This window comes from Ambystoma mexicanum, chromosome 4p, assembly GCF_040938575.1.
Source record: "Ambystoma mexicanum isolate Mex_15411 chromosome 4p, UKY_AmexF1_1, whole genome shotgun sequence".
NCBI lineage: Eukaryota > Metazoa > Chordata > Amphibia > Caudata > Ambystomatidae > Ambystoma > Ambystoma mexicanum.
This window is the reverse complement of record NC_090927.1, coordinates 105,699,769-105,723,675: the sequence shown is the minus strand read 5'-3', so window position 1 is coordinate 105,723,675 and position 23,907 is coordinate 105,699,769. Positions and strand designations below refer to the sequence as shown.

The 23,907-nt window shown below is 50.0% G+C and overlaps 1 protein-coding gene across 2 annotated transcripts in view; it reads right to left on the bottom strand.

Moving 5' to 3' along the window:
• Positions 1-23,907, bottom strand: part of EIF2B4 (eukaryotic translation initiation factor 2B subunit delta) — a 256,404-nt gene that overhangs the window by 165,992 nt on the left and 66,505 nt on the right. The window lies entirely within an intron of this gene.

Below are 23,907 nucleotides of genomic sequence, written 5' to 3'. Positions count from 1 at the left end.
AAAATATTCTAGTAAAAGTATGATACTTTTGTTTCAGCAACTCGCAAAAATAAACCAATCACTGACAAAGTTTCAATGTTTCTAATCCTTTAGCATGCTTCGTTATGGGCCACAGACCAAAACCTCACACAGCAAAATAATCACAGTCCCCTGCATTAAAAAATTCCCCAGCCATTATTACTGTCCACTGATCCAAATCAGTTACCATTAAACCTGCAGGGACAACCCTGAAGTTCACTTCCTGCTACTCCCGTGTTCCCTGGCTTTTCCCCTTCCCATGTAAACCATTTCCTTTGGCTACACTTGGGGGTGACGGTAAGAACCCTTCAAGAACAATTGAGAACTCACTCAGCTCCTCTTCAGTGGGACTCGCACTTTCCCCACCAGCCTCTGTGTTCCTACCAGTGTCCTTTAGCGGTATGCTTTGCATAAAAAGTGAAACATGTCTCTAATCGGTCACACATAGCTTCATCCAATCACTGATGCCAGCTGGCTTCAATTAACCTTCTCAGACCAGGATCAACTAGCACGTGGTCTTTAAACACTAGGGGTTTGGAGGCAGTCTTCCTCCCCCTTGGACAAACTAACTGCAAATGTCTTGTTTTTTAAGTTAGCAGTTCACTTACTTAGTGTTAACTTAGGACTTACAAAACAATTGCCCTAATAAAGCACTTCAGCAGTGTAAGTGTAGTGTTTCGAATAAAAACATTAATTGAAGTCATTCATACAAAACATGTATCAAACAGGTTAAATGACTTGAGTGCTCAGCCTCCCCCATCCTTCCTGGTGAGAAGTAAGTACAACAGAGAGAAACAGTTTTGGAACACTTCACCAACAAAGTAATAATTACCATGACAGCTTTATTATTGGCGGCAAACACTTGGTGGCAATACTATATATTGGCAGGTGGAGTGATTGGTCATTAGCCAAAGAAATCTGATAGGGAGCCCAGAATGGTACACAGATTCCTATATCTCTACGATGCCAATCCCTTTTGAGTTGACAGCAGGAACAGAGCACCAAATGAGTTCACGCCATTGGGGAAGACAATGGAACACCCTTGCAACCTGGTGGTTGCTATGAGATGGAAACCTGTGAAGGCATCATGAAGCAAGACACAGAAATCGGATTCAAAGTTCAAAAATAAATGTTTTATTAACTCATATGTCAGGATGGTTGAAGGCCTAACTTGCCCTATACGAAGGTGGGATTGCCCTACCTAAAGAAACTAAGGAAAGTCAGAGTCAGAAAGTTCAACTTAAAAGTCTGTGTCCAAAACCTATACTTGCCCTTACAACTAAGGCTAAACAAAGTGTATGGATGTCTGCAATAAACAAAATAGTGTTCCAAATAAAGTTCTGATCTTCCAGCTCCTGGCTTACTTTTCAGCCTCCCCAAGTTCAAGATATTTCCACAACAATCTCAGGGTTCCCTTCCTCAAGTTCAAGACAATTCCACAAAGCCTCCGGGTTCCTTTCCCCAAGTTCAGCGTGTCTACTTGTACTTCTTCTCAAAATTTCATTGTTCAAACAACTCCAAACTAACTTCATACTCTTCTGGTTTCTAAACAGGTCAATCCGATTGCTTTCTCATGTTTCACTTCAGCAACCTCTAACTTTCACAGTTGCGGTTTCCCCGGTCTAGGCACAGTTGTCAGACCACAGGATCCACCCATCACAGGCCGCACAAACAGGAACCCTAGGTTCCTTAGCCCACACAGGTTCTTCTGCATTTGTACCTGTGTGATGGTTCACATGCACTTGGCTTTTCCTGGTCAGCCTCTTGGCTTTGCCACAATTTATTCTTTCCTTCGCCAGTCTCTGGACTTTGCCACAACGCGTTTTCACGTATAGTTCACTTCGTGCTGTTTTTGTTCCTTCACCACCTTGCCTTCATACTTTCTAGCAATCTTTCATGCATGCTTATCATTGCCTTTCATACGGCTCATGCTTTGCTTTCAGTAGACGGTACTTGAATTTCACACAGACTTATTAGGTCACAACTTTGCCAAAAGCCTTCATTTAGTTCGATATTCAATGAATGATCTTTTAATCTGCTGCTTGCATTTTATATTGTCCGTATATCTCCTCTCAACCCGTTGCTTTGGGTTCATTTCATCTTGCGCATGCATTTTCATTAATTCATTCAGCATCTATTTTCGCTTCACAAAAGCCCCCAGGAGCGCCCAGGTGCAAGTGCTCTTCCCTTCTCACTCACAGGTCCCTGGCGTCTCCTCCGGGCAGCTGTACTTTCGGCTTCTGCTCGCCGACACGCTTTCCTTTGACCGCAAGCCCTGCTTGCACTTCACCTTCTCTTTGTATCTCGCTGGCAGCTCAGATTTCTCCCTGCAAATGCTGTTGGTAACTCTGCTCCTTTCTTCTGTGCCCACAGCTCCAGCTTCGGACCTTCTCACAGCCTGCCCAACCCTTGGCTCCACAGCTTTTTGGGATCGTCGCCAGCGTCCTGGCTCTCCTGAAGGCCCACCACGGCTAACTCCTGGCATGCAGGATTCTCCCTCCAGGCCTGCAATGATCGGCCTCAGCTCTCTCCTGCTGCTCGCCTTTCAGTTGGGCTCTCTTCCTTTTATACACCTGCAATCACTTAACAGGTTGCAGGTTTGAGTCCATAATTGTAATTGCCATGTCATAATTAGTGGAGCGCTTGGGACATGCCTGACCTTTACAATACTCTGCAGGCATCTTCTTCGTCACAGTACTAGAGTGGTGAAATGACTTAGTAGTGTTCACTACTCCTAGTTGCCTCATCCTGGTCCCAGTACTATAATGGGTTGAATGAGGGGAGAGGGTTTCCAACAGCCCACAAAGGGAGGGCAAGGGTGGTTCTCATAAGGAAAAGGGGGGTACAATATCTCGTCTGTGGATATCCTCTCCCCAATCCCCAAGTATCCTCCACCCAGATGACCCTCCCTCGCTTCTCCACTCGCAGGGTCAGGATCCAAAAGCGATGCCCTTTCCTTGGCCACCTGAGAAGAGGTGGCAAGGGGAATAGGTGTGATGATACGCTCAGGATTCTCACAAACCAAAAGATCCCCAAAAAGGCCTTGGAATGTGCAACTGCCTCTTGGGTTCAATATTAGAGGAGTGCAATGCGCACCTCTGCTGGAATTTACAGAGTTTCCAGCGTTCACCAGATGGAATAGAGTTTAGATGTTCCAGCGAAGCCCTGGCAGTTTTGACAGCACCTGCACCCTCCCAACTCAATGAACAGCTGAGTGGAAGAACAACAAGGGAAACAAATTAGTTTTATTGTGTATCCCACAATGATTTTGCAGTTACAACACACGTTTTTCAGTGTGTTAAACAAATGATTGGTGGCATGTCAATTTGCACAGCTATTAAAGTTCTCCTATGCAGGGGTCTTCAACCTGATGCTCTCTAGATATTCTGGACTAGGACTCCTATTAGGGAAGACTTTTTTTTGGCACATTTCCCTCCACAGCTTCCTATCGGACCCCAGTCTTTATTTGTCTACCCTATGCTGGCTTCTGGAGGACAGTAAAACCGTTCTGCTTCCCTTGCCCATTTCGCTCATTCTTATGGAGAAGCAGACTTGTCCGTAAGACCGAGTACTGAGAGACCATCTATATTTTAGAATGCCTGCATTTTTACAATTGCACAAATCACCTTTCAGTGAAGTTGTTAGGGGTTATTACAAAAGTTGCGGTCTGTGCCAGAACTTAGGAAAGCCCATCTAAGGTGAACACGGTTACACCTCTCAGGATCAGCCTCAACTACCAAAGGGTTTGGTAGAATGGCGAGCAGTCAGGCCTAGTGTAAGGAGGAAGGTGGCCTGCAGTTGGGTACAAATAACTCCGAGCATACCTTGGTGCAAAAAAACAGTTAGACGCTTAGAAGTTCTATAAAAATAGACATTTCTTATATTCTCCAAGGCAGACTGTTACAATACAAACGTTCAGGTAGGTACTATAGGCAAGACCTATATACATTGTAGGATCACTTGAATACATTTCAAAGGGGAAAAATTGCTTTAGGGCAACCAATTGCTTAGTAAACCAACCCGTAATGGATGCCCTAAGGACCAGTGTCCTAGGGCAGCCGGTTTTACTGCTGATAGCACAAAGTGGTGTCTGTTAGGCAAGATTGTATGCAGTACCCTTAGGATGCACTACAATAATCTTGACGTCCTGGCAATAGGAACCCAGCCTTTGGTATAGCTCTGTACTACACAGGTTGGTAGTGTGGCTGAGCAGCCAGGCACATCTCAAGAGGGGTCAATGTGAGCTGTAGGGGAGTTACACAGAGATTAACAGTGACTAGTATTCAAATAAACACTTACACACAAGGTTTTCGAATAAACAATTATTAATTTATCAGTCAGTTAGAATAAGCCTTCTTCAGAAGGGAGCAATATAAAAGCAACACACAAATACACTTCAAAAGCTGTACACTTAGTTTCTAAATCAGTAAAGACCCTTTTGGGATGGCCCACAGTCACGATCGACTGACTTCAACAGCTAGGATGCTGGGGACATTAATATCTAACATTTGCATTTAGAATACTCTTAGAAATTGGTTAAAGGAAAAGATTACTAGAACAAACAAGAGACCACAAATATTCTTAAGCAGGCAAATACTTTTGGATCCTCAAATCAGAGTCATTCAGTATAACAGGTTAAGCCAAAGTCAATGGGCAAAAGTCTTATATGGGCTGAAGCACTTCTGGTAGGTAAGTAGAAAAGTCTTTGCACAATGTTTTAGAAGTCTTTGAAGAAAAGAAGAATCAAATGTAGGGCCACAAGCTGATTAGACTTGTGAGTAGTAGAAGATGCAAGCAACTCTACAGCAAGAGGTAAGTTCTCAGACTTTTTACAGTACCTTTGTATTGAAGAACAAGTGCAGCCAATGACTTCTGTTCCTGAGCAGCTCTGCAGATCTCACTGTTCCTGGGCCTCAGTCGTGGGGACAAGAGGGAGGAATTCTGGGGACTCCTGCTCTGCAATGGGACGGTTACCGCTCGCAACCGGCAATCTTTCCAACAAGTGGCACTTCAGTGTTTCAGCTCCTCTGGACTACCTCTGGACTATAGCAACACTGCGGTTTCTGGCTGTCGAAATGGACCTTCCTTGCTTCTGGGGTCCCGTACTCTGTTGAGGGGGCTCAGGCTCGGTCATTCCTGCTTCTTGGGAGTCCGGAGGATCTTCCTGGAGTTCTTGGCCAACTTAAAAGCAACACGCACAATCTGGCGTTCCTCTCCCTGGCTATTCGGCTTCCAGCAGCAACTCTGTGGAAATGCAACCAGCTCCGAGAGAATGTCCAGGTGGCTTACTTTGGAGTTGATTGGTCCCACCAACTCAAAGGGAGAAGTGTTCCTTGCAGGGGCTTCTCAGTCGATATGAATTTGGAGTGTCAGCAGAGCAGAAGGGCTTCAGCGGGCAAACCAATGGTCCAGGAGTAGCATCAGGCGTCCTCTTCAAGTTCTTCTTCGGTTCCTTCATCCAGTGGTAGACTCCGTCTTCCAAGCCAAAAGCCTGGCCTTTTATTCAGTTCACTCCCATTCATTCCAGCCTTGCTGTTTTGTTTGTTTGAATCACCCAGCAGGGTGGCTGTCTGTGCTGGAGAGTCAGCCAGCCAATCACTACAGAGTGCACCTCCCTCACTTCCTGCCCACCCCAGAGACCCTGGAGTCAGAGACGGGCTTCACTCGTGAATCCTGTAAAATGCAAAGCAAACAAAAAGACCAAACCTGGTTTGGCACACAGAGTAAATCTCAAGAAGGACCTTTCCACAAAGAAATGGCAAAAAAAAGAAGACCGCGGCCATTTTGTCAAAAATGGCACCCTTGGTTGCTTTACTGCAGCTGTGAACGCAGCCCGCGGTAAATGCACAACACGGTAGTTAAAATGAAACCACTGCACCAGCCATTCATTGAGGAAAGGGTAACATAAAAATGTTACATGAGAAGCTAGACAAAGGGGATACTAGGTAACCCTTCCAACACCCCATTGTAAAATAGGGTGTGCTGGGTCTAGAGAGTTACAAATGTAAGCAAAGTCAGTAGTTTATCCAAGAGAAGGTATCATAAACCGTTGGGAAATCTGAAAAACTTCCCTGTGCCACTGCACTGAAGGTGCTGTGTGACACAATGTAAAAGATGATGCCTATGGGGTTTGTCAGACCCCAAAACCAAAAGAAACAGTTCAAAATCATATTAAGATACATGAGAGAGTGGGAAAAAAGGTTCTTACTCTCTCCAGGTAAAGAAAAAGTCCTCAAAATCCAGCCAAGTTGCTGGGGATCTCTAAGGTGGAGGGAATTAGCACATTTCTCAGAATTCTCCCGAACAGTGTCCCCCCCCCACCAAATGTTACTTCATGGAGAACTGAGGGGTAGCAGGATACAAGCTATCTGCAGGCCCCAAAGTCTCAGCAAGACAAAAGCAGACCCCCGATAGGTTCTACCGAGAGTGAACAGTACCATGGAGTGAAGAATGTTCTGCTGAAGGTCAGTTCCAGCAGTGAGGAGACAGAAGGCCCTGTCTCCGGTCTTGGCGACTTAGAGAAGGGGACTTGGTGGATCTGGCAACAGCACTAGATCAGGAGGTGGCCCAGCAATGGATCTTCCCTGTGGTCGCTTGTTGGTGCCCAAGTGGGTAGACGGTTATCGTAGCGGTAAAATCTACTCTTTTCTTGCTTCTGGCTTAGAAGGATGCCTACAAGGTTGCAGATGAAACCGCATTTCTGGAGACTATGTTAACCAATGCAGCACAGGACCCCGGGTATGGGGAGTTTGCAGGCCCCTGGGGGTCGCAACTCTTCTGGGGGGAGCGCAAATTGTAGGTCCTCTCAAGACTGATTAGGCCCACCAGTCTATGGTGCTCCCGATGCTAGATCAGCACGCACCACTTAAAAACAAATACCTGAAACCCTTCAAGCCCACCAACATTCGGTTCACACATCAGTTGGTTACTCTACGCAGAAAGAAAAGAGCCATTGAAATTCTCCATAAGAAGCATCCCACCAATGCCACTAACGTCTATAAGGCAGCTATCATCGTAACCAAAGCTCACACTTATGACAACAGAATTGCCAATGCGAACTCCAACACTAAGGAGCTATTCTCCATTTTGCGAGAACTGGCAAACCCGATCACGCCCATTACACAGAGGGTTCCTGATACCACCATTCAAACTGCCCTTTCTGCCAAAATAGATCTGCTATGCAGCAACATTTGGACTAAGAAAGCTCTACTAGCTACTAACCACGCACCTCAGATGACCCCAGTGCCGCCTGTCCTGGCCACCGCCACCACCCGACGAGCCTCCCTGTTTCGCCTTCCAGCCTATCACCCAAGAAACTGTCTTGGAAACCATCCAAGCATTCAGACCCTCCAACTCTAAAGGAGACTCCTGCCACACTCACATTATAAAGACCTGCGCACCCAGCCTAACCCCACCATCACAGACTTTTTCAATGCCTCATTTAAGTCCTGCGCTGTCGCCACCAGCATAAAACCAGCCTGGGTCACCCCTCTCTTGTAAAAAAGCATTGGACCCTACAGTGTCCACCAACTATAGGCACATTAGAACCGTGCCATTCTTGCTCAAAATACTAGATCGCATTGCATACCTCCAAGTGAAACAATTCATGGAGAACTATTCTCTCCTTGGTGCTAGACAGTCAGCTTGCCGACCTAAACATAGTGCTGAAACAGCACTAATAGACCAGCAGGGACTCGGTTAACCTAGCCATCCTCCTTTTCTTGGACCCGTCGGCCGCATTTAACTTGGTTGACAATGAACTGCCTGTCATAATCTCTCTTCTCTCTTCCACTTTTCCACGCGGTCTGGTGGATCAAATCCTTCCTTAGTGACAGGACCTCTAAAGTGCTCATCGACAACCTCTCAGCCGATTCCCCCCGCCCCCTCCCTGTCCCTCTTGGTGTCCCACAAGGCCCCTGCCCATCCCCCATACTCAACACTTACACCAAACCACTCTTTGACATCCTTGATATTCGAGGCATCACTTAAACCAACTTTGTGGATGACATGCAAATTCTCATCCCCATCTCTGGAAACCACATTAATGACACTGATAGCATCAACAAAGTGTTCAGCATCATCCAAAACTGGGTGGCTACTCATAATTGATATCTTAATGATGAGAAGACAGTTACTTATGGTCGGTATGCCAAACCTGCCTCAGAGAACTTGACTATTCCTGTTCCTCATCGATGGGTCTTGCATTCCGGTTCTCAAACATGCCAAAACACTTGGGGTTTACCTTGATGCTGATGTTTACAGGAACATTAATGCTCTCGCCTCTTGTACTGCCCACACTGCCAAGCTCATCTCGCTAAGCAGACAGCTCCTGACTCCTAACAACTGCCTCACTCTCACCAGAGCTATGATATTGAGTAAACTGTACTACTGTAACGTGGTCTTCAAGGGCATGTCAGAATCCAACCTAGGCAAGCTTTAGTTACTGCAAAATAAAGCCCTGCATGCAGCCTTGGGCCTCTGTAGGTATGACCACATCTCAACAACTCGTTGTGAGGTCCACTGGCTTCCGTTAAAAGCCAGTATTGATTTTAAAACATTGACTATTGCGCACCGCTGCATCCATAAAGAAGCACCCTAGTACTTGGCCAATTGCAGTGTAAGGAGACACCATTGCAGATCTCTCCACTCTTACGGACAACTTACCCTGATGTCCATAGTTTTAAGCTTGCCAAGGCTGGCAGTGTTTGCTTCGGTACCACAGCCCCCTCTCTCTGGAACTCACTTCCTTTGTAAATCAGAAATGAACCCTACCCTCTTACCCTGCCTTCAAGAGACCACAGAATACATGGCAAATCGACAGATATGACTAACAATTCGCTGTACCCGACGCACTTCCTCATTGTTCAGATCACCGTCATGGACTTTCAACTGTGCAATGGATTTTTCTCAAACCATTGCAGGACCACTTCAATCACCTTCTTCCATAAGTTTCACTGTATTGCTTTATTGCTTGTGTTTCTGCCACTTCTTGGCTGGATACATCACACAGAAACCTTTGATTGAGCACACCTGGGGTCCCGGACCACTGTTACTTTGTCTCATACTTTCTCTGATTCATATTTAAGTCCAAACATTCATCAGCAAGTGAGCTTTTACTTGCATCTTTCATCACACGCATTACTATTCTTCACTCTTGCGCTCTTCATGCAATGTTGCTCTTGCAACTTTGACTTCAACAAAGGCGGCTCTTGCATTGGTCTCCCAGACTCACCGGCTGCGTCGATTTCTCTGCCGCTGTTTTGATCCTGGGGCCAAGGACGGTACCACAGAGACTGCTGCTCCTCCCTGACTCGACTAGTCACGCAGGAGGGCCCCGGATATCTTCAACACACAATGCAGTATTCTTCAGTCTGGTATCCTGGCGTTACGCCTTTTAATCTGAAGGTTTCTGGAAAGTAACGGTTTCTCGTCAGAAAGGTCAAGGGTATCTCCCTCCTTGATCTCCCTTCTCAGTTTGCCGCCTTTTTCCCCTCGTTCAGCTGCCGTCTGGAAAACGCTCTTCCTTCGTGTGCTTTGCCTCGCTCAGAGTGTGCTTTCGTGCTCTGCCTTTTATCCGTGTGGGGAAGCTTAATGGAAGTTAGGGGAAAGTTAACAGTATTTGCCCGACTTTGACTTACCATAGTAGTGGGACATGTCAGGTACAATTCTCGGGTATGAGTCGGTTTTCTCCCAAAGCGGGCTGTCTACGTGAAAGTGTTCATGTAGGGAAGGGGTGGGGAGTTATAGTTCCCTGGTATAGTTCACAGGTATCCTACCTGGTAGGATGGAGTAAAGGTATTGGGGGGGGAGGAGAGGGGGGGGAAATAGGGCGGTGGGTACCACGTCTCGCCATCAGGTGTCCCACACCCACTCCCGAAGACCCCTCACCCAGGTGATCCCTCCTGGCCACTCGAGAGAGGGATCGCCCAGGGACTAGCAGGTGAGACACCTTCTGGTTTTTCACATTAGGCGCATTAATACATATACCATGCCCTGGTAAATGCAAGAATTTGTCAGGGAAAGAAAATAAACCATGAACAAGACGTTCTAGGAGCTCCTGGCAACACTGCACAGAGGGTGCTATGTGCAGCTTCATTAAAACGTAGATGCTCAAAAGTTGGAGGCAAGCACAACTAATCCCCAAGAGGGGCCAAAAAGGTCCTCTAGATCAGAGTAAAAGAAGCTGTGACTGTGGAAAAAGGTCAGCTGTGTGATTTTTTTTAATGTTTTTGCGATCGTTTTCTTGTGCACTTTTGCATTTACTGTGTGTGGCTACTAATGGCTAGAACCATAAAATTGCTGTCCCACAAGATTGTTGGTTGTTCTTTAGCCATCAAGTCCTTTTGGCTTCATTCTGGTGAAAGTGGCTTCTTTCGCAAGCAAGGTGTGGGGGGTGTGTGTGTGTATAAGACGAAGGGGCTGGGACTGTCTTCCCAGTCCACGTCCTTTGGCGCTCAAAGTCTGTTGCTGGACAAATGCGATGACCAGTGGTTGTCCACAATTGGACAACCATGGGCTGCTTGAATGTTGCAGATCCTTACCAAAGGCGGGCTTAGGCTAGCTCCCAGCTTGAATCTTGGATAAGCTGGGACTGCCACTCTAAAGCTTGAGGAGAACCATCTCCGGTTCCGGAAGCACCTCAAGACCTTCCTATTTTCTTCTGCCTTCGCTCCCCCTCTCTCCTGCTGATCTGTTCTCTTTTGGCACTGTGCACCTGGCCACCCTCTGTCCTCCGGGCCCAGGTACCTGCTCAACCCGCCACCCTCCTGCACTGCCTCCCGCACTGCCTCCGGGCCACCCCTTGCACTGGGGTCTGTATCTGTACCCATACAGCCCCCCCTTTTTCTTCCTGCACTTATCAGACCTACCCTGTCTGCTGCCTTTAACCTAACACTTGCAAATTGCTGGCTGCACTACCACTGTTTGTTGCCATTATTATGTATTTATTGTTATTTATCTGTTTCTCCTCTGCTTCGCACTTTCAGCTTCTCCCCCCTTCCATGCACTTTTCCCCTCCCCCTCTGCCATGCACTTGCGCATTCTCAATGTCACTGGGCCTAGTAAGATCGCTGTTTTGTTCTTCCCTGTTCCCCTCCCTTGCCTCGCTCTGAAACACTTGTGTACGAGCGTGATAGAAATAAAATATTAATATCAAAGAAAGCTATTGCAGCTAATCGGCAGATCATCTGTTCAAACCAAGACTTCTACAAAGAGTAGCTCACTGACGACCCCTGTAGCTGACCAGCATAGACTTCATTGACTGACCAGGTGAAGACATGTTCCTTGACTTGATCTCAGAAGAACCTTGTTGGTGCTTCAACCCTTGGACCAGTGAGAGCAACCAGTCTCGACCCCTGTTCCTGGATCCATGCCTTGGAAGCCTTTAGACCTGTCCCTGGAACACCAGATGGCCTGAACAGCTCCCTTTTGGGCTACCACACTGTAGCCATCACCACTCCAAGCATAACCTTTGGACTCCAAAAATCTTCAGCTGATGCCATAAGTCGCCCATCCTCACAATTTCAGCCTTCTCACAACAAGGAAGACGTAACTGGGGCTACCTCTGTGTTCACCACTGGAAGATCGCCTGTCGCCGCCTGACTGTGGAACAATCTTCTGGAACCATCTTTCTGCAACCCCGTGAGGTGTCCTTAAGGGTCTGCACCGCACAGGACTGCATAGTTTCTCTGTTTTGGGGTCCTCAACAATTTGCCTGGAACTGTCTGGTGAGAAGCACAACTGGCTCCCGACACGAAAAGGGACATCTACAACTACGACCCCTGGGTTCCCCTCACCCGTACCAAGGACAGAAGATTGGAGCCCCACCGAATTCCGCAGGACCTGCAGTGTCACCTGTAAGAATCTGAGTCACAGGGGTAAGCGGACATACCGGTTTCGGTCCAGCCTCGTCTTCGATAGCATAACATTGGGTGGAAAGCCGCTGTCCCTAAACTCACACTGGCCTGGCATTTGGTTGTCAAATCTGATCAAAGATCATGTCCTAAGACTTACCTTTGTAACAGGGTAGAATGGATTACTTACCTGAAGTAAAATACTCACCTTTAAATTTTCAATCACCTCCACAGCCCACTGCATCAGTTCTGAAATACCTTCCCTGGAGAAACCGTAGCGGAATATGTGACTCTCGGGCACAAGACACCATACATCTTGGACTTATTAAGACAGCTGGAACTGGGTTGTGATTATTCTCTCCAATTTAATTGTTTTTCTTGAATTTAACTATTTACCCATTGACAGCTGCCATGTGTCATCTCTAAAGGTGAATGTGTTGTGGGAAATCTCCCAAGCAGACCTCGAGAAGCCCTTATTCAGGTGGCATGGGGAGGGCCGACTCCCTCATATCCCAAACCTGGGGGTGGAGGAGCGAGGGAAATGGCCCAGTTGAGATGCGGTACTATAGCGAGGGAAAACTAGGATGACAAAATCCCTGAGGCCTTTGTAAATTACAATACATCGGCCTCACCTCCTCCCATTAAATCTATTCCACCCAGATCCAATGATCCCTCCGTACAGAACCAATCCCCTAAGATCTCCAAACCAAGTGCACCCGAAGATCATCTATCCCAAAATCCCTTTGTTCCTGCGTTCTGCCCGAACATTCCCGGACATTCTTCTTCACGTCCCTGTGATCATTCTTACCCGAATACTTTTAGTCATTTTCCTTCCCGTCCCTCCGATTATTATTGTCCGCGCTCCCAACCTGCTCAAATAAAACACTACAGTTCCCACACCCCCCCTTCTTTATTTCACGATCCCAGCTTTTCCCGTTTGCCACACAAACCCTCCTATGTATTTCAAAAACACTACAAAATCCACCCTTCCAAAAACACCTCCTCCCCATCTTGTCACGCAGAATACTTAGAAACCCTACAACTCCCCTTTTCAACACAAAAAATGTTTTCCGACAAGAAAGACGATGGACTAATATAAAACCTGGTTACCCGACGTAAGAGCTAACTCAGCACGCCAGTTCAAGAGGAGGAGAAAGACGGCACAGACAGATGGTGACAAGGCGAGAGTCAACCTTACCCTTTCTGACCAAGACGCATGAAAACTCTGCAGAGGGAATGATAAGTCTACGAACAATAGCCAGCATAGCCAGCCAGCATGTCTTGGACCAGGTGTGAACGGTACATGAGACCCTGCTCCGCCGATTGCCAAACCGGCGACGCTCGTCTCTGTGGTACCAACCTTGACTCCAAGAAGAAAAAAAGAATAGCAGTTCATCACAGCCGGTGAATCGAGGGGAGCATCAATAAGAAACCAAACTGTGTTAAGCAAAAAATAGCCAATGGCTAAATTGAACTTTGAAAAGCTAAATAGGGGGAAAACCAGAAACAGAGGAGGCCGGCAACACGTGGGTGCTCAAGCAGGATTTCTCTACGTGATTACCCGATGGTAGAAAAACTACCATAACCAGACGCCCTTGGGAAGAGGTGAGAAGAGGTCAAAGTGATCATACTGAGGTCTTGTAAAATCCTCTGTACTGTCGAAAGTCTTTGACCGATCGATGTTATGTTATGTTATTTTTCACTTATATAGCACCTTATACCATTGGTATGGTCTGAAGGCGCTGGTAGGTTGAACGCCCTTGGGAACCGAAGTTCAGGTCAGTAGAGAGAGTAGGGAGAGTCAACGGCGCGTGTGCGCACCGGGTATGTGTGCAGCTGGTGCGGTATACGTGAAATAGCTGCTTCTTAGCGGTAGGTGTGGTGATTGAGATCAGGGATATGTGTTCGTTCTGGCAGGTTTTATCCAGCCTGACTGTGGCTGCGTTAGGCCTGAGGAGAACGCCTGGCTGGGGGGTGTGTAACCAGCAATGTTTACTTAGAGTGATGGGAAGTGAGGGGGAGGTGTTGGTATGAGAACAGTTATACCGAATGGTGTCATAGTATCTCTGTGTTCTAGTTGAGTGGTGGTGTAAAGAAGAGAGTAAGCGTGGGGTGTGATATGATGGGTTACATGCTCTTGATGATTGAGAAGCTGAGGGAAATGAATCCTGCATGGTGAAATTAGTGCATAAACAGTGTTACAAAGGTTGGCAAGAGTGAACCTGGCGGAGGGATGCTGACGAAAAGGGGGTAGAAGCCTGAAGTCCCTATGAATGAGTGTGTTGACAGAAGTGAACCCGGTCGAGGGTTGTCCACAGTGAATAGTTTTTTTGTGAAAGTAAGGAAAGCTATAGTGAACCCAAAAGAGGGAGGCTGACATCTCAAAGGGGTCCAGGCCCGAAGGAGGGAGAATAGGGGTGGATAGTTACCACCCAAAAGTTGATTAAAAAGGAAACTGTTCTGTTAGGTTGTTGAATACGATTTGTGAAAGGTCTACACCCTGGAAGAGGGAGAACCCAGACGCGAAGCCTGAAGAATGGTTAAAAAAAAAAAACAAAGACATTAGGATTCATGAATACAAGAAGTATTAGAAGACATGGGCAAGTGAACTGTCCTCCTCGCCATTTGGGTACGAGCCCGGCAGTGGGAGATCCAGGGGTGGAAAGTTACCACCCAAAGTTCATTGAAAAGGAACCGTTGAATCGATTTGTGGAATACAATGTTGTGAAGGGTTTGCACCCGGAAGAGGGGGGGGGGTGCAGTGTTAGGTATAATTTTCACAGAACTGGTAAATCTACCTGACCTGGGTCAACCCCAGAACTTTTTGCTTTACTAGTGGGATATTTTTCCATAACACCTCAGTGAGTGGGAATTTTTTATGGGTTTAATTTTATTGACACTCCATAGTGTCTTTTTAAAGTTATCCTCTTTAACAACTTATTGGCAATAAGTGCCTGTTGTTGCTGGGTTGCCCTGGGGGCTCCCCTTTTAACTTTCCCTGCTAACCTTGGGTGAACTACAGTTCAAGAGTAGAAAGGATTTTTGGATCCCTTTTACATTTTGTTAAGTGAAACCAGCACAGCCCACCTCACGTGGAGTGCTGGGGAGATACAGTTTTAGTGTGAAAGGGGATACATTGTAACAATTCTTTTACAGGGGCAAGCTTACCTTCAATGGCTTGTGGCAGTGATACCTTGTATTAATTTAGTGCACCTTAACCGCGGGCTGCGTGCAGAGCTGCAGTAAAGGCACATAAGGGTGCTAATTTTACCAAAATGGCCCCGGTCTTCTTTTTTCGCCATTTTAGTGTTTGTCGTTTCTTGTTCCTTCCCCTGACATCCAGGGTGGGAAATTCCTTTGTGTGATTTTTATCTTCGGCGGGAATCCCCTGGACTCCCCACCCAGGCTCCAGTCTGTGTGAGGACAGGAATCGAGGAAGGAGTCCAAAACTCCACATCCCTGGTCTTAGGCCTTGCTTGAATGGGACAAATCCCATTGGGGGGGCTGGCTGTCCTGATTGGACAACCAGACCACCCCTTCTTGCAAAATGTGGGATAGAATGGAGAGGTTGTGCTGTAGTTCCTGATAAATGCTGTGAACCTGGAAGCTGAAGAAAAGTCGACCAATGGAACCGAAACCGAAGAGGAAGATGAAAGAAAAGAGGCTGAAACGATTTCCAGCGACCAGAGAGCCTGCTATGTAACCAGAGCCTGCTGTAGCCCTTCCTTCCAATCGACCCGAGGACCCCGGCCCAGAGCCTGGTGAGACCCACTAGACTCAAGAAGACTTGCATTTTGCACCATCCCACGCATTGCTGCGACCTTGCGTTGCTGCAATACACCAATACCCTGGGACCATTTCCGAATTCCGAATCTCGCTGAAACTTCGTGGGCATCCTGGTGGATCTCCAGAGACACTATTCTAGTACGAAATGTCCCCTCATCAGAGTGCGGGACCTTTGTAATGACGTGAATACAACCGTGATTTTCTGTCTTCTGTGCTCCTCGAAAAGGCACCAAATCCACAGAACCGTATTCAGACGCGAGGGAAACCTTGCCTAGAGCCTTCTTCATCGATCCCTGCTGGAAAGTTCCTTCTGAGGTCTTGGTTTCAGTCACCACAACAAGGAATCCACTGACCGGGTATTTGGCAGCAGATTCTGAGGTTCTCCTGCTGCAATATCTTCTTCAATGCTGAGGTACTGTGTTGGCGTTGGTAGTAAGCCTCTTGGGATTTCTTTGTAGCTGTGGGTTGTTTTCTGTGATGGGTAGGCCTCTCATTCAGTGCACCCAGTGCCACTGCTAGAATCCTGTTAGGGTGTCTTCTACAAAGCCCCTAGACCCTCTTCTAACTCTAAAGTAAAGTACTCACCTGTTTGCCCAATTTTCCTAAGCAACTCTGACTTTTGCTACTAAAGAACCTATTCTGACACTGCCTGTTGGTAATAGTCCTAGTGACCCCCCCTTCTGCCACTGAGAACACTCATGCTCCAAGAATAAGGGGAAGACTTTCAAGGATTGGGACTTTTACGTAGAAAAGAAAAGTGTTTAAAAGTTACTTACTTACTGGTTGTTAACTGTAATTCTAAGAGTGAACAGTTACAAAAGTTCTTACTTATCTTGGATCTGTTATGCACTATTCTCAAAAGTATGGTTAACATCTTTTCTTCCTTAGCAACTGTTTTGCCAGTCTAATAGAAAGTAGATGTGAAGGTATTTTACTCTCCTGTGATTAGGTTGTGCCTCTTCCCAAAAGTAAAGTGTTGGTTTCACCAGATCATTCCTGCAGGGTAATTGTATGAGTGTCCTCCAACTGGGTCTTGCTTCTCCTGACTTGCTACTAGCCTGTCCAGAATAAGTCTGTATTAGGCTGTTGCCTACCTAGAATAAGGAACAAGTTACTTACCTGTAACTGTTGTTCTCCAGCATGGGTCTGGCATGGATTCACATGCTCATGAATATTCCCCGTCGTCAGGCTGGGAATCCTCAGTAAAGAAAAAACCAGTATCAGTTTCGTTTCTGATCTGTCTTTCGTAGTAATAACCAATCACTGGTCTCTGCGTCATACTGACCACAGCCAAAGACGGCCCTCTACCTAAGCACCGCCTCGGGCAGCCATCTTCAGATTTGGAAGCACGTGAAGTGGCAGTATGACCAAGTGAAGAGCCGCAGAGGGGTAGGCGGGAGGGTTCGCATGTGAATCCATGCCAGACCCATGCTAGAGAACAACAGTTACAGGTAAGTAACATGTTCCTTCTCCAGCATGGGGTCTGGCATGGAGTCACATGCTCATGAATAAAGAATACATAGCAGTACACACATGCACAACCACGGGAGGTGGCAAAGGCTCAACATTAAGCATGACATCAAACTCAACATTAAGCATCTTACCTCCTCACCAGGCTCACCTCAGGCGAACAGGTTGCGCAGCACTGCTTGGCCGACCCTGGACTCCTCCCTGGAATCCCGATCGACGCAGTAGAATTTCGTGAAGGTGTGCGTCGACCTCCACGTAGCAGCCCTGCATATGTCCAGCAGGGGCACACCAGAAAGGAACGCCGTGGTAGCTGCGATCGCTCTGGTGGAATGGGCTCTCGGACGGCCAGGCAGCGGTCAGTTTGCCACCCGATGACAGTACATGATACAGCCGGAGAGCCATCTGGAAATGGAAGCCTTCGAGAGAGCCTTCCCCTGATTGACAGGTCCAAAGTTCACAAAGAGTTGTGACGTCTTCCGAAAACACTTCGTGCGGTCCATGTAGAACTTCAGCGCTCTAGCCACATCCAGCGAGTGCAAAGTCCTCTCAGCCGGCGACGAAGGCGACAGGAAGAACACAGGCAACACCAAGGGTTCGTTGAGATGGAAGTCCGACGGTACCTTGGGCATGAAGGAGGGGTGCGTCCTGAGCACTACCCTCGTGTCGTGAAAAGTCAAGTACGGGGCCTTGCAGGAAAGGGCCTGGATCTCTCCCACCCGTCGTGCGGAGGTGATGGCCACAAGAAACGCTGTTTTCCACGACAGAAACTTCAACGGGGCCGAGTGCAGAGGCTCGAACGGGGGTCCCATGAGCTTGGTCAGCACCACGTTGAGCTCCCACGCCGGGGCCGGCGCCTTCACCGGCGGGAACGATCTGAACAGTCCCTTCATGAACTCTTTCACCAGACGATGAGACCACAGGGACGTCCGGCCCGTGGTTCTGGTGTATCGGGAGATCGCAGCAAGATGAATCTTGATGGACGCGTGTGCCAGTCCAGCTTTGGCCAGCGTCAGCAGGTACGGCAGTACCTGGGGAGCCGTAATCCGTAGAGGGTTAATCTTATGTGCGTGGCACCAGACAGAGAACCTCTTCCATTTGTGTCCGTAGCATTTAAGAGTCGAGGACGCCCTGGCCTTTGAAAGAACCTCTCTGCAGTCGGCTGGTATGTCGTATCCTCCAAACTCTAGCGCTGCAGGAGCCAGGCCTGCAAGTTCAGCGATTTCGGGTGGTGGAGGATGGCGCCTCCTTCCCTGGAGAGTAGATCCGCGTCCACCGGCAGCTTGATTGGCGGGGACGCTGACAAGTCCAGAAGGTCCGGGAACCATATCTGCCTCGGCCACGCATGTGCGACGAGGATCATCCTGCACCGTGACCTCTTGAGCTGGTTGACGAGCCGGATTAGCAGTGGCAAAGGAGGGAACGCGTAGAGGAACAGGCCCTCCCAGGGGAACGAGAAAGCATCGCCCATGCTCCTCGCCTGGGGAAACCTGCTGGCGAACCTCCGGCACTTGGAGTTCGTCGCCGTCGCGAACAGGTCGATCTGGGGTGCGCCCCACAGTCGGAAGAGGCGATCCACTAGATCCTGCCGTAGTTCCCACTCGTGGCACGAGCGCAGCTCCCTGCTGAGTGAGTCGGTGATGGTGTTTTTTATCCCTGCCAGATGAAACGGCACCAGAAACATCCTTGTGGCGACTGCCCAATGCCACAGGTCCTGCGCCTCGTTGGACAGTGCTGGGGACCTGGTTCCGCCCTGTTTCCTGATGTAAAACATGGTGGTGGTGTTGTCGGTGAAGATCCTCACCACCTTGCCCTTGAGGGACGGAAGGAAGGACCTGAGGGCCCAGAACACTGCACGGAGCTCCAGGACATTGATATGGAGGGACTTCTCCGTCGGGAGCCAGAGGCCTCTCGCGTGCAGATTCTCGGTGTGCGCTCCCCACCCTTCCAGGGAGGCATCCGTGGTCACTGTCTCCTGGTGGTCTGGGGTCTGAAGTCCATGCCCGCCGTCAGATGCCCACCACCGGACCGCTCTGCGGAAACTCTCGTCGAGTGTGATCCTCTCCTCGAAGCCGCCCGTCGTTTGGATCCAGCACGCGTCCAGGAACTCCTGCAACGGGCGCATCCGGAGCCTGCACATGGGAATGAGGTAGATGCAAGAGGACATCATTCCGAGGAGGGACTTGATGGACCTCACCTTGGCCGCGTCGGAAACCAACATCCGCTGTACCTTGCCCAGGATGGACCTGGTCCTTTCCTCCGACGGGGAGGCCAGAAGGGACACTGTGTCGATCTTCGCTCCCAGAAACAGTGCGTTTTGCGCGGGTACCAGGTGGGACATGGCGTAGTTCACAGAGAATCCCAGGTCCGTGAGAAGTTGGACGGTGCTTGCCGTGTGCTCCACGGCGAGCTCCCTCGTCTTGGCTCGGATGAGCCAGTCGTCCAGGTAGGGGTAGAAGTGGATCCCCTCGCGGCGCAGCTGCGCCGCCACCGGTGCAAGGCACTTGGTAAATACCCTGGGTGCCGACCGTAGTCCGAAGGGGAGGGCTTTGAACTGGTAGTGACGCCCTTGGACCACAAACCTGAGGAATTTTCGGTGCCCCTTTAGGATGGGAATATGGAAGTAGGCATCCTCCAAATCCAACGACGACAGGAAGTCTCCTTCCTCCAGCTGACCCAGGACATGCTGGAGGGTGACCATCCGGAACTTCTGTGCCTTGATGAACTTGTTCAGACGTCGGTCTAGGATGGGGCGCCATCCTCCCGTCTTCTTCACGAGGAAGTATCTCGAGTAATCTCCGGAGCCCCGAAGCCTCTTTGGGACGAGTTCGATGGCGCCCTTCCTGAGCAACACCTTTACCTCCAGGAGAAGCTGAGGGACGTGAAGCTCTCTCCTGGCCACGGGGGGGGGGATGCGCGGGCACCTTCTTTGAAACTCGAGCACGTGGCCCCGGGCCAAGGCGTCCAGCACCCAACGGTCGGTGGAGATGGACTCCCACACGCTGACGAAGATCGCCAGCCGGCCTCCCACCGGGGTGCTTCAGTGGGGGCCCGACCCCACGGCCGGTTCAATCCTGTTTCGACGAGGCTTTGCCGCCTTGACCTCCTTGGCGACGACGGCGGGGTCCTCCAGACTTGCCTCGTCCTCTGTAGGCCTCTTGAGACGATGAGCGGGCCGCTTGACGGTAGGTAGAGAAACCGCCGCCGGAACCTTTGGAGGCGCCCTTGCCTCCGCTGCTCCGAAAGGGCGTCCGTCGTTGCTGTAGAACCCCAAGGGCCCGGGCCATCTCAGTGTCCGCTTTAATGGCCTGGAGGGAATCGTCCACTGTTTTCCCAAACAGGTTGTTCCCATCGAACGGCATGTCCAGGACTCTGGTCTGTACGTCTTGACGGAAGTCCGTAGCCTTGAGCCATCCACGCCGCCTAAGGCACACGCCGTTGCCCAACTGGCGAAACCCAGTGTCGGCGATGTCCGTCGCAATAGTGATGGCGTGGTCCGATGCCACCTCACCTTCCTGTAGGATCTCCAGGGCATCCGCCCTCTTGTCGTCCGGTAGGAAGTCCAGCAGGGGAGCCAGTTCGTACCATAGCTCCCTGTCGTAGCGGGCCACGACAGCCAAGGCGTTGGCCGCTTTAATCGTCGTCGCTGCAGACGAGATGACCCTGCGTCCCATGGCGTCCAATTTCTTTCCCTCGCCGTCCGGTGGGGAAGTCGATGTGGAGGCCGCACCGCCCCCCGCTTTCTTCCTGGCCGCCGCGGAGACGACGGAGTCCGGGGTAGGCTGCGCCCGGAGGCACAGGGGGGCCGCGTCCGGGACCCGGTACTTCTTTTCGTACCGGTCTCTTCTAGCTGGCGTCGTGGAAGGGTTCTTGAGGAGGGCGAGGCCCTCATCCCAAATGTCGTCCAGTAGAGGCACGCGAGGACCGTCTTCCTCTTGGCCTCGCGCCGTTGATAAAGGAATCCTTCCTTTTTCTCCTCCTCAGGGCAGAGTTGGAAAAGCTCGGATGCCCTGGCGATCATGGAGTGGAACGATCCAATCTCGTCGGGCGGAGAGGCCCTGGTGGGAGGTGACAACGGGAGATCCTCGTCGTATACCTCGTCGTCCGTACCCGTCGCCGCCGTGTCAGTCCCCGTATCATCCCCTCGGGTGGACGGGGAGGATGGCTGGACGGGTCGCGACGGCTGAAAAGGAGGTGGAGGGTGAATCCTTCTTTTCTTGGGAGGGGGAACACCCGAAGGTCCCGGTTCAGGATCCCCCGACGGGAGAGGCTTCTCCGTCGGCAACGGTAGTCTCGTCCTTATCTCTGAGCATAAGGACTGTATAGCCAACAAAATGGCCGCCGAGTTGTCTTGCGGCGCTGGCAGAGGGGAATCCGACGGGCGATCAGGGGCCCCGTCGGCCCCCTCGGCGCTGTCGTCGTCACCTGCGTCGGGCTCCATCCCGACGGGCCGGTCTTCATTCACGCCAAGGCCGTGGCTTAAGTGTTATGGACTTGATCTTGATGGTCGTGTAGATTAGTAATGCCTCCGTCCCCAAGTACCACACAGACAACGAGAATTCAGTGCCTGTGCAGTCTTTGAGGCCACAGGTTGTTTTGTGAGCCGTCAGGTCTGGAACCGGGAACAAGGACCCGTGGAGCACTGCAAGGCAATAAGTAATTATCAAAACAATGTGCGTTTTGTACAATGAATACCCAGCAAGGAAAAGAGCACCTCTTACCTAGAGTATAGGAAGTGTCACCCTGATGGATAGTGGGGCCCTGGACGGGGCTTGAACTTCCAATAGCAGAGGGTTGGGCTTGGTGTGCGAGACTCTGTGGATGGGCGCACAACTGAGGTTTGAGGCAATCCAGGTTATGCAGCCAGGCGAACGCCTTGCAGAGGCCAGTGGCCAAAGTACCAAAACACAACGAAATCCGTGAGGCAATCCAAACCCAAGTCCGAGGTCGTAGAAAACGCAAAGCCAAAGTTCAAAGGTGCCAGGGGTGTAGACAAAAACAATCCAGTAGACAAATCCGAGGTCGTGACAGAGTTCAAGCCAAAGTTCAAAAATGCCAAGGGTTAGACAAAAGCAATCCAGTAGACAAAATCCGAGGTCGTGCAAAATCGTAGGAGTAAGGTTCAAAAACAAGGAACAAGAGCCGTACAGTACTGAAAGAGTTCAGCTGTGAAGCAACGCTTCCGTGTTCCTGGCCGCTTTTGAATCCTTGAGAGAAATCACGTGATGCGTGTCACGTGATGCGGAAGCGTTGTCGCCACACGACTCCTGGCGGTGCTAGCCCCCTCACGTGATGCGTGATCGTGTTGGCCCTCTCACGTGACGCGTGGATCGTCGCAAACGATGTGGATTGTTACTGGCTGCCAGTGGGAGTCTCCATTGTACTTTCCAGCGCTGGGATGGCCGGTAAACCCCTGGTCCAAACAGTGTCTTAGTATGGCGGGTAAGATGATGCAGTCTCCGACTGCCAGAGTGCATAAACGGGATCCCCTGATGGTTTTTGGCAGAGCCCGGGCGTGCGGAGGGAGCAGGGAGAGGGTGTGCGGGAGAAAGCGTGACAGAGCCCCCCCTCAAAGGCCCACGACCCCGTGGGCTAGATGGGTAGTCCCTATGAAAACGGGCAACCAGGGTCGGGGCGTGCACATCTCGGGAAGGGACCCAGGAGCGGTCTTCAGGGCCATAACCCACCCAATCCACAAGATACTGAAGACGACCCCTGAGGAAACGAGAACCCAAAATGGCACTGACTTCGTACTCGTCAGGAGAGGACACGGAAACCGGAGCAGGAGGGGCACTAAGTCGGGTAGGAGCAAGACAGGGTTTGAGGAGGGAGGTGTGAAAAACAGGGTGAATCCGCCAGGTAGGTGGAACTGAAAGGCGCAAGGCCACAGGATTCAGGACCTTAGCAATTTTGTAGGGACCAACAAAGCGGGGCAGCAGCTTGCGACAGCCAGGTATATGCAAATGGCGGGTCGAGAGCCAAACCCGGTCATCCACACAATATTTAGGAGCCGCTACCCGCCTCCTGTCTGCCTTTGCTTTCATCACCACCTGGGCCTCGCGCAAGTGGGTAAGGGTTTGGGCATGGATCGTGACCAAGTCACGAGCGCAGGCGTCAGCAGCCGGAGTGGTGGAGGGAAAATCAGGAAGAGGAAGGGCACGAGGATGCTGGCCGTACAAGGAATAGAAAGGGGAGAAACCAGTAGACGAGTGCCAGGAATTGTTATAGGCAAACTCAGGTAGGTGGAGCAGGTTAAACCAAGAATCCTGGTACTGGAGGGTAAGACAGCGCAAATACTGCTCCAGGGCCTGGTTCACTCTCTCGGTCTGCCCGTCACTTTCCGGATGATAGGCAGAGGAGAAGCGGGAATCGATACCTAAAAGGCCAGTGAGGGCACGCCAGAAACAAGACGTGAACTCGGACCCTCGGTCCGAAACAATGACCTGCGGGAGACCAAACAGACAGAAAACGGACTGAAAGAATAAACGGGCCAATGTGGGTGCTGAGGGTATTCCCGTACAAGGTATAAAGCGGGCCATTTTTGTGTAGGAGTCAACGATAACCCAGATCGTGTCGTAGCCTCGTCTGCGGGGTAGGTCAGTGATAAGGTCCAGAGAGACCGTGTGCCAGGGCCTGGGCGGGACTGGTAGTGGTTGGAGCAGCCCCAGAGGCCGTCCCCTAGACGGCTTGCACTGAGCACATATTGAACAAGTGTTGATGTAGTGCTCTATGTCTCTCCTCATTGAAGGCCACTAGCACCACCGCTGTAGGAGTTCTAGCGTGC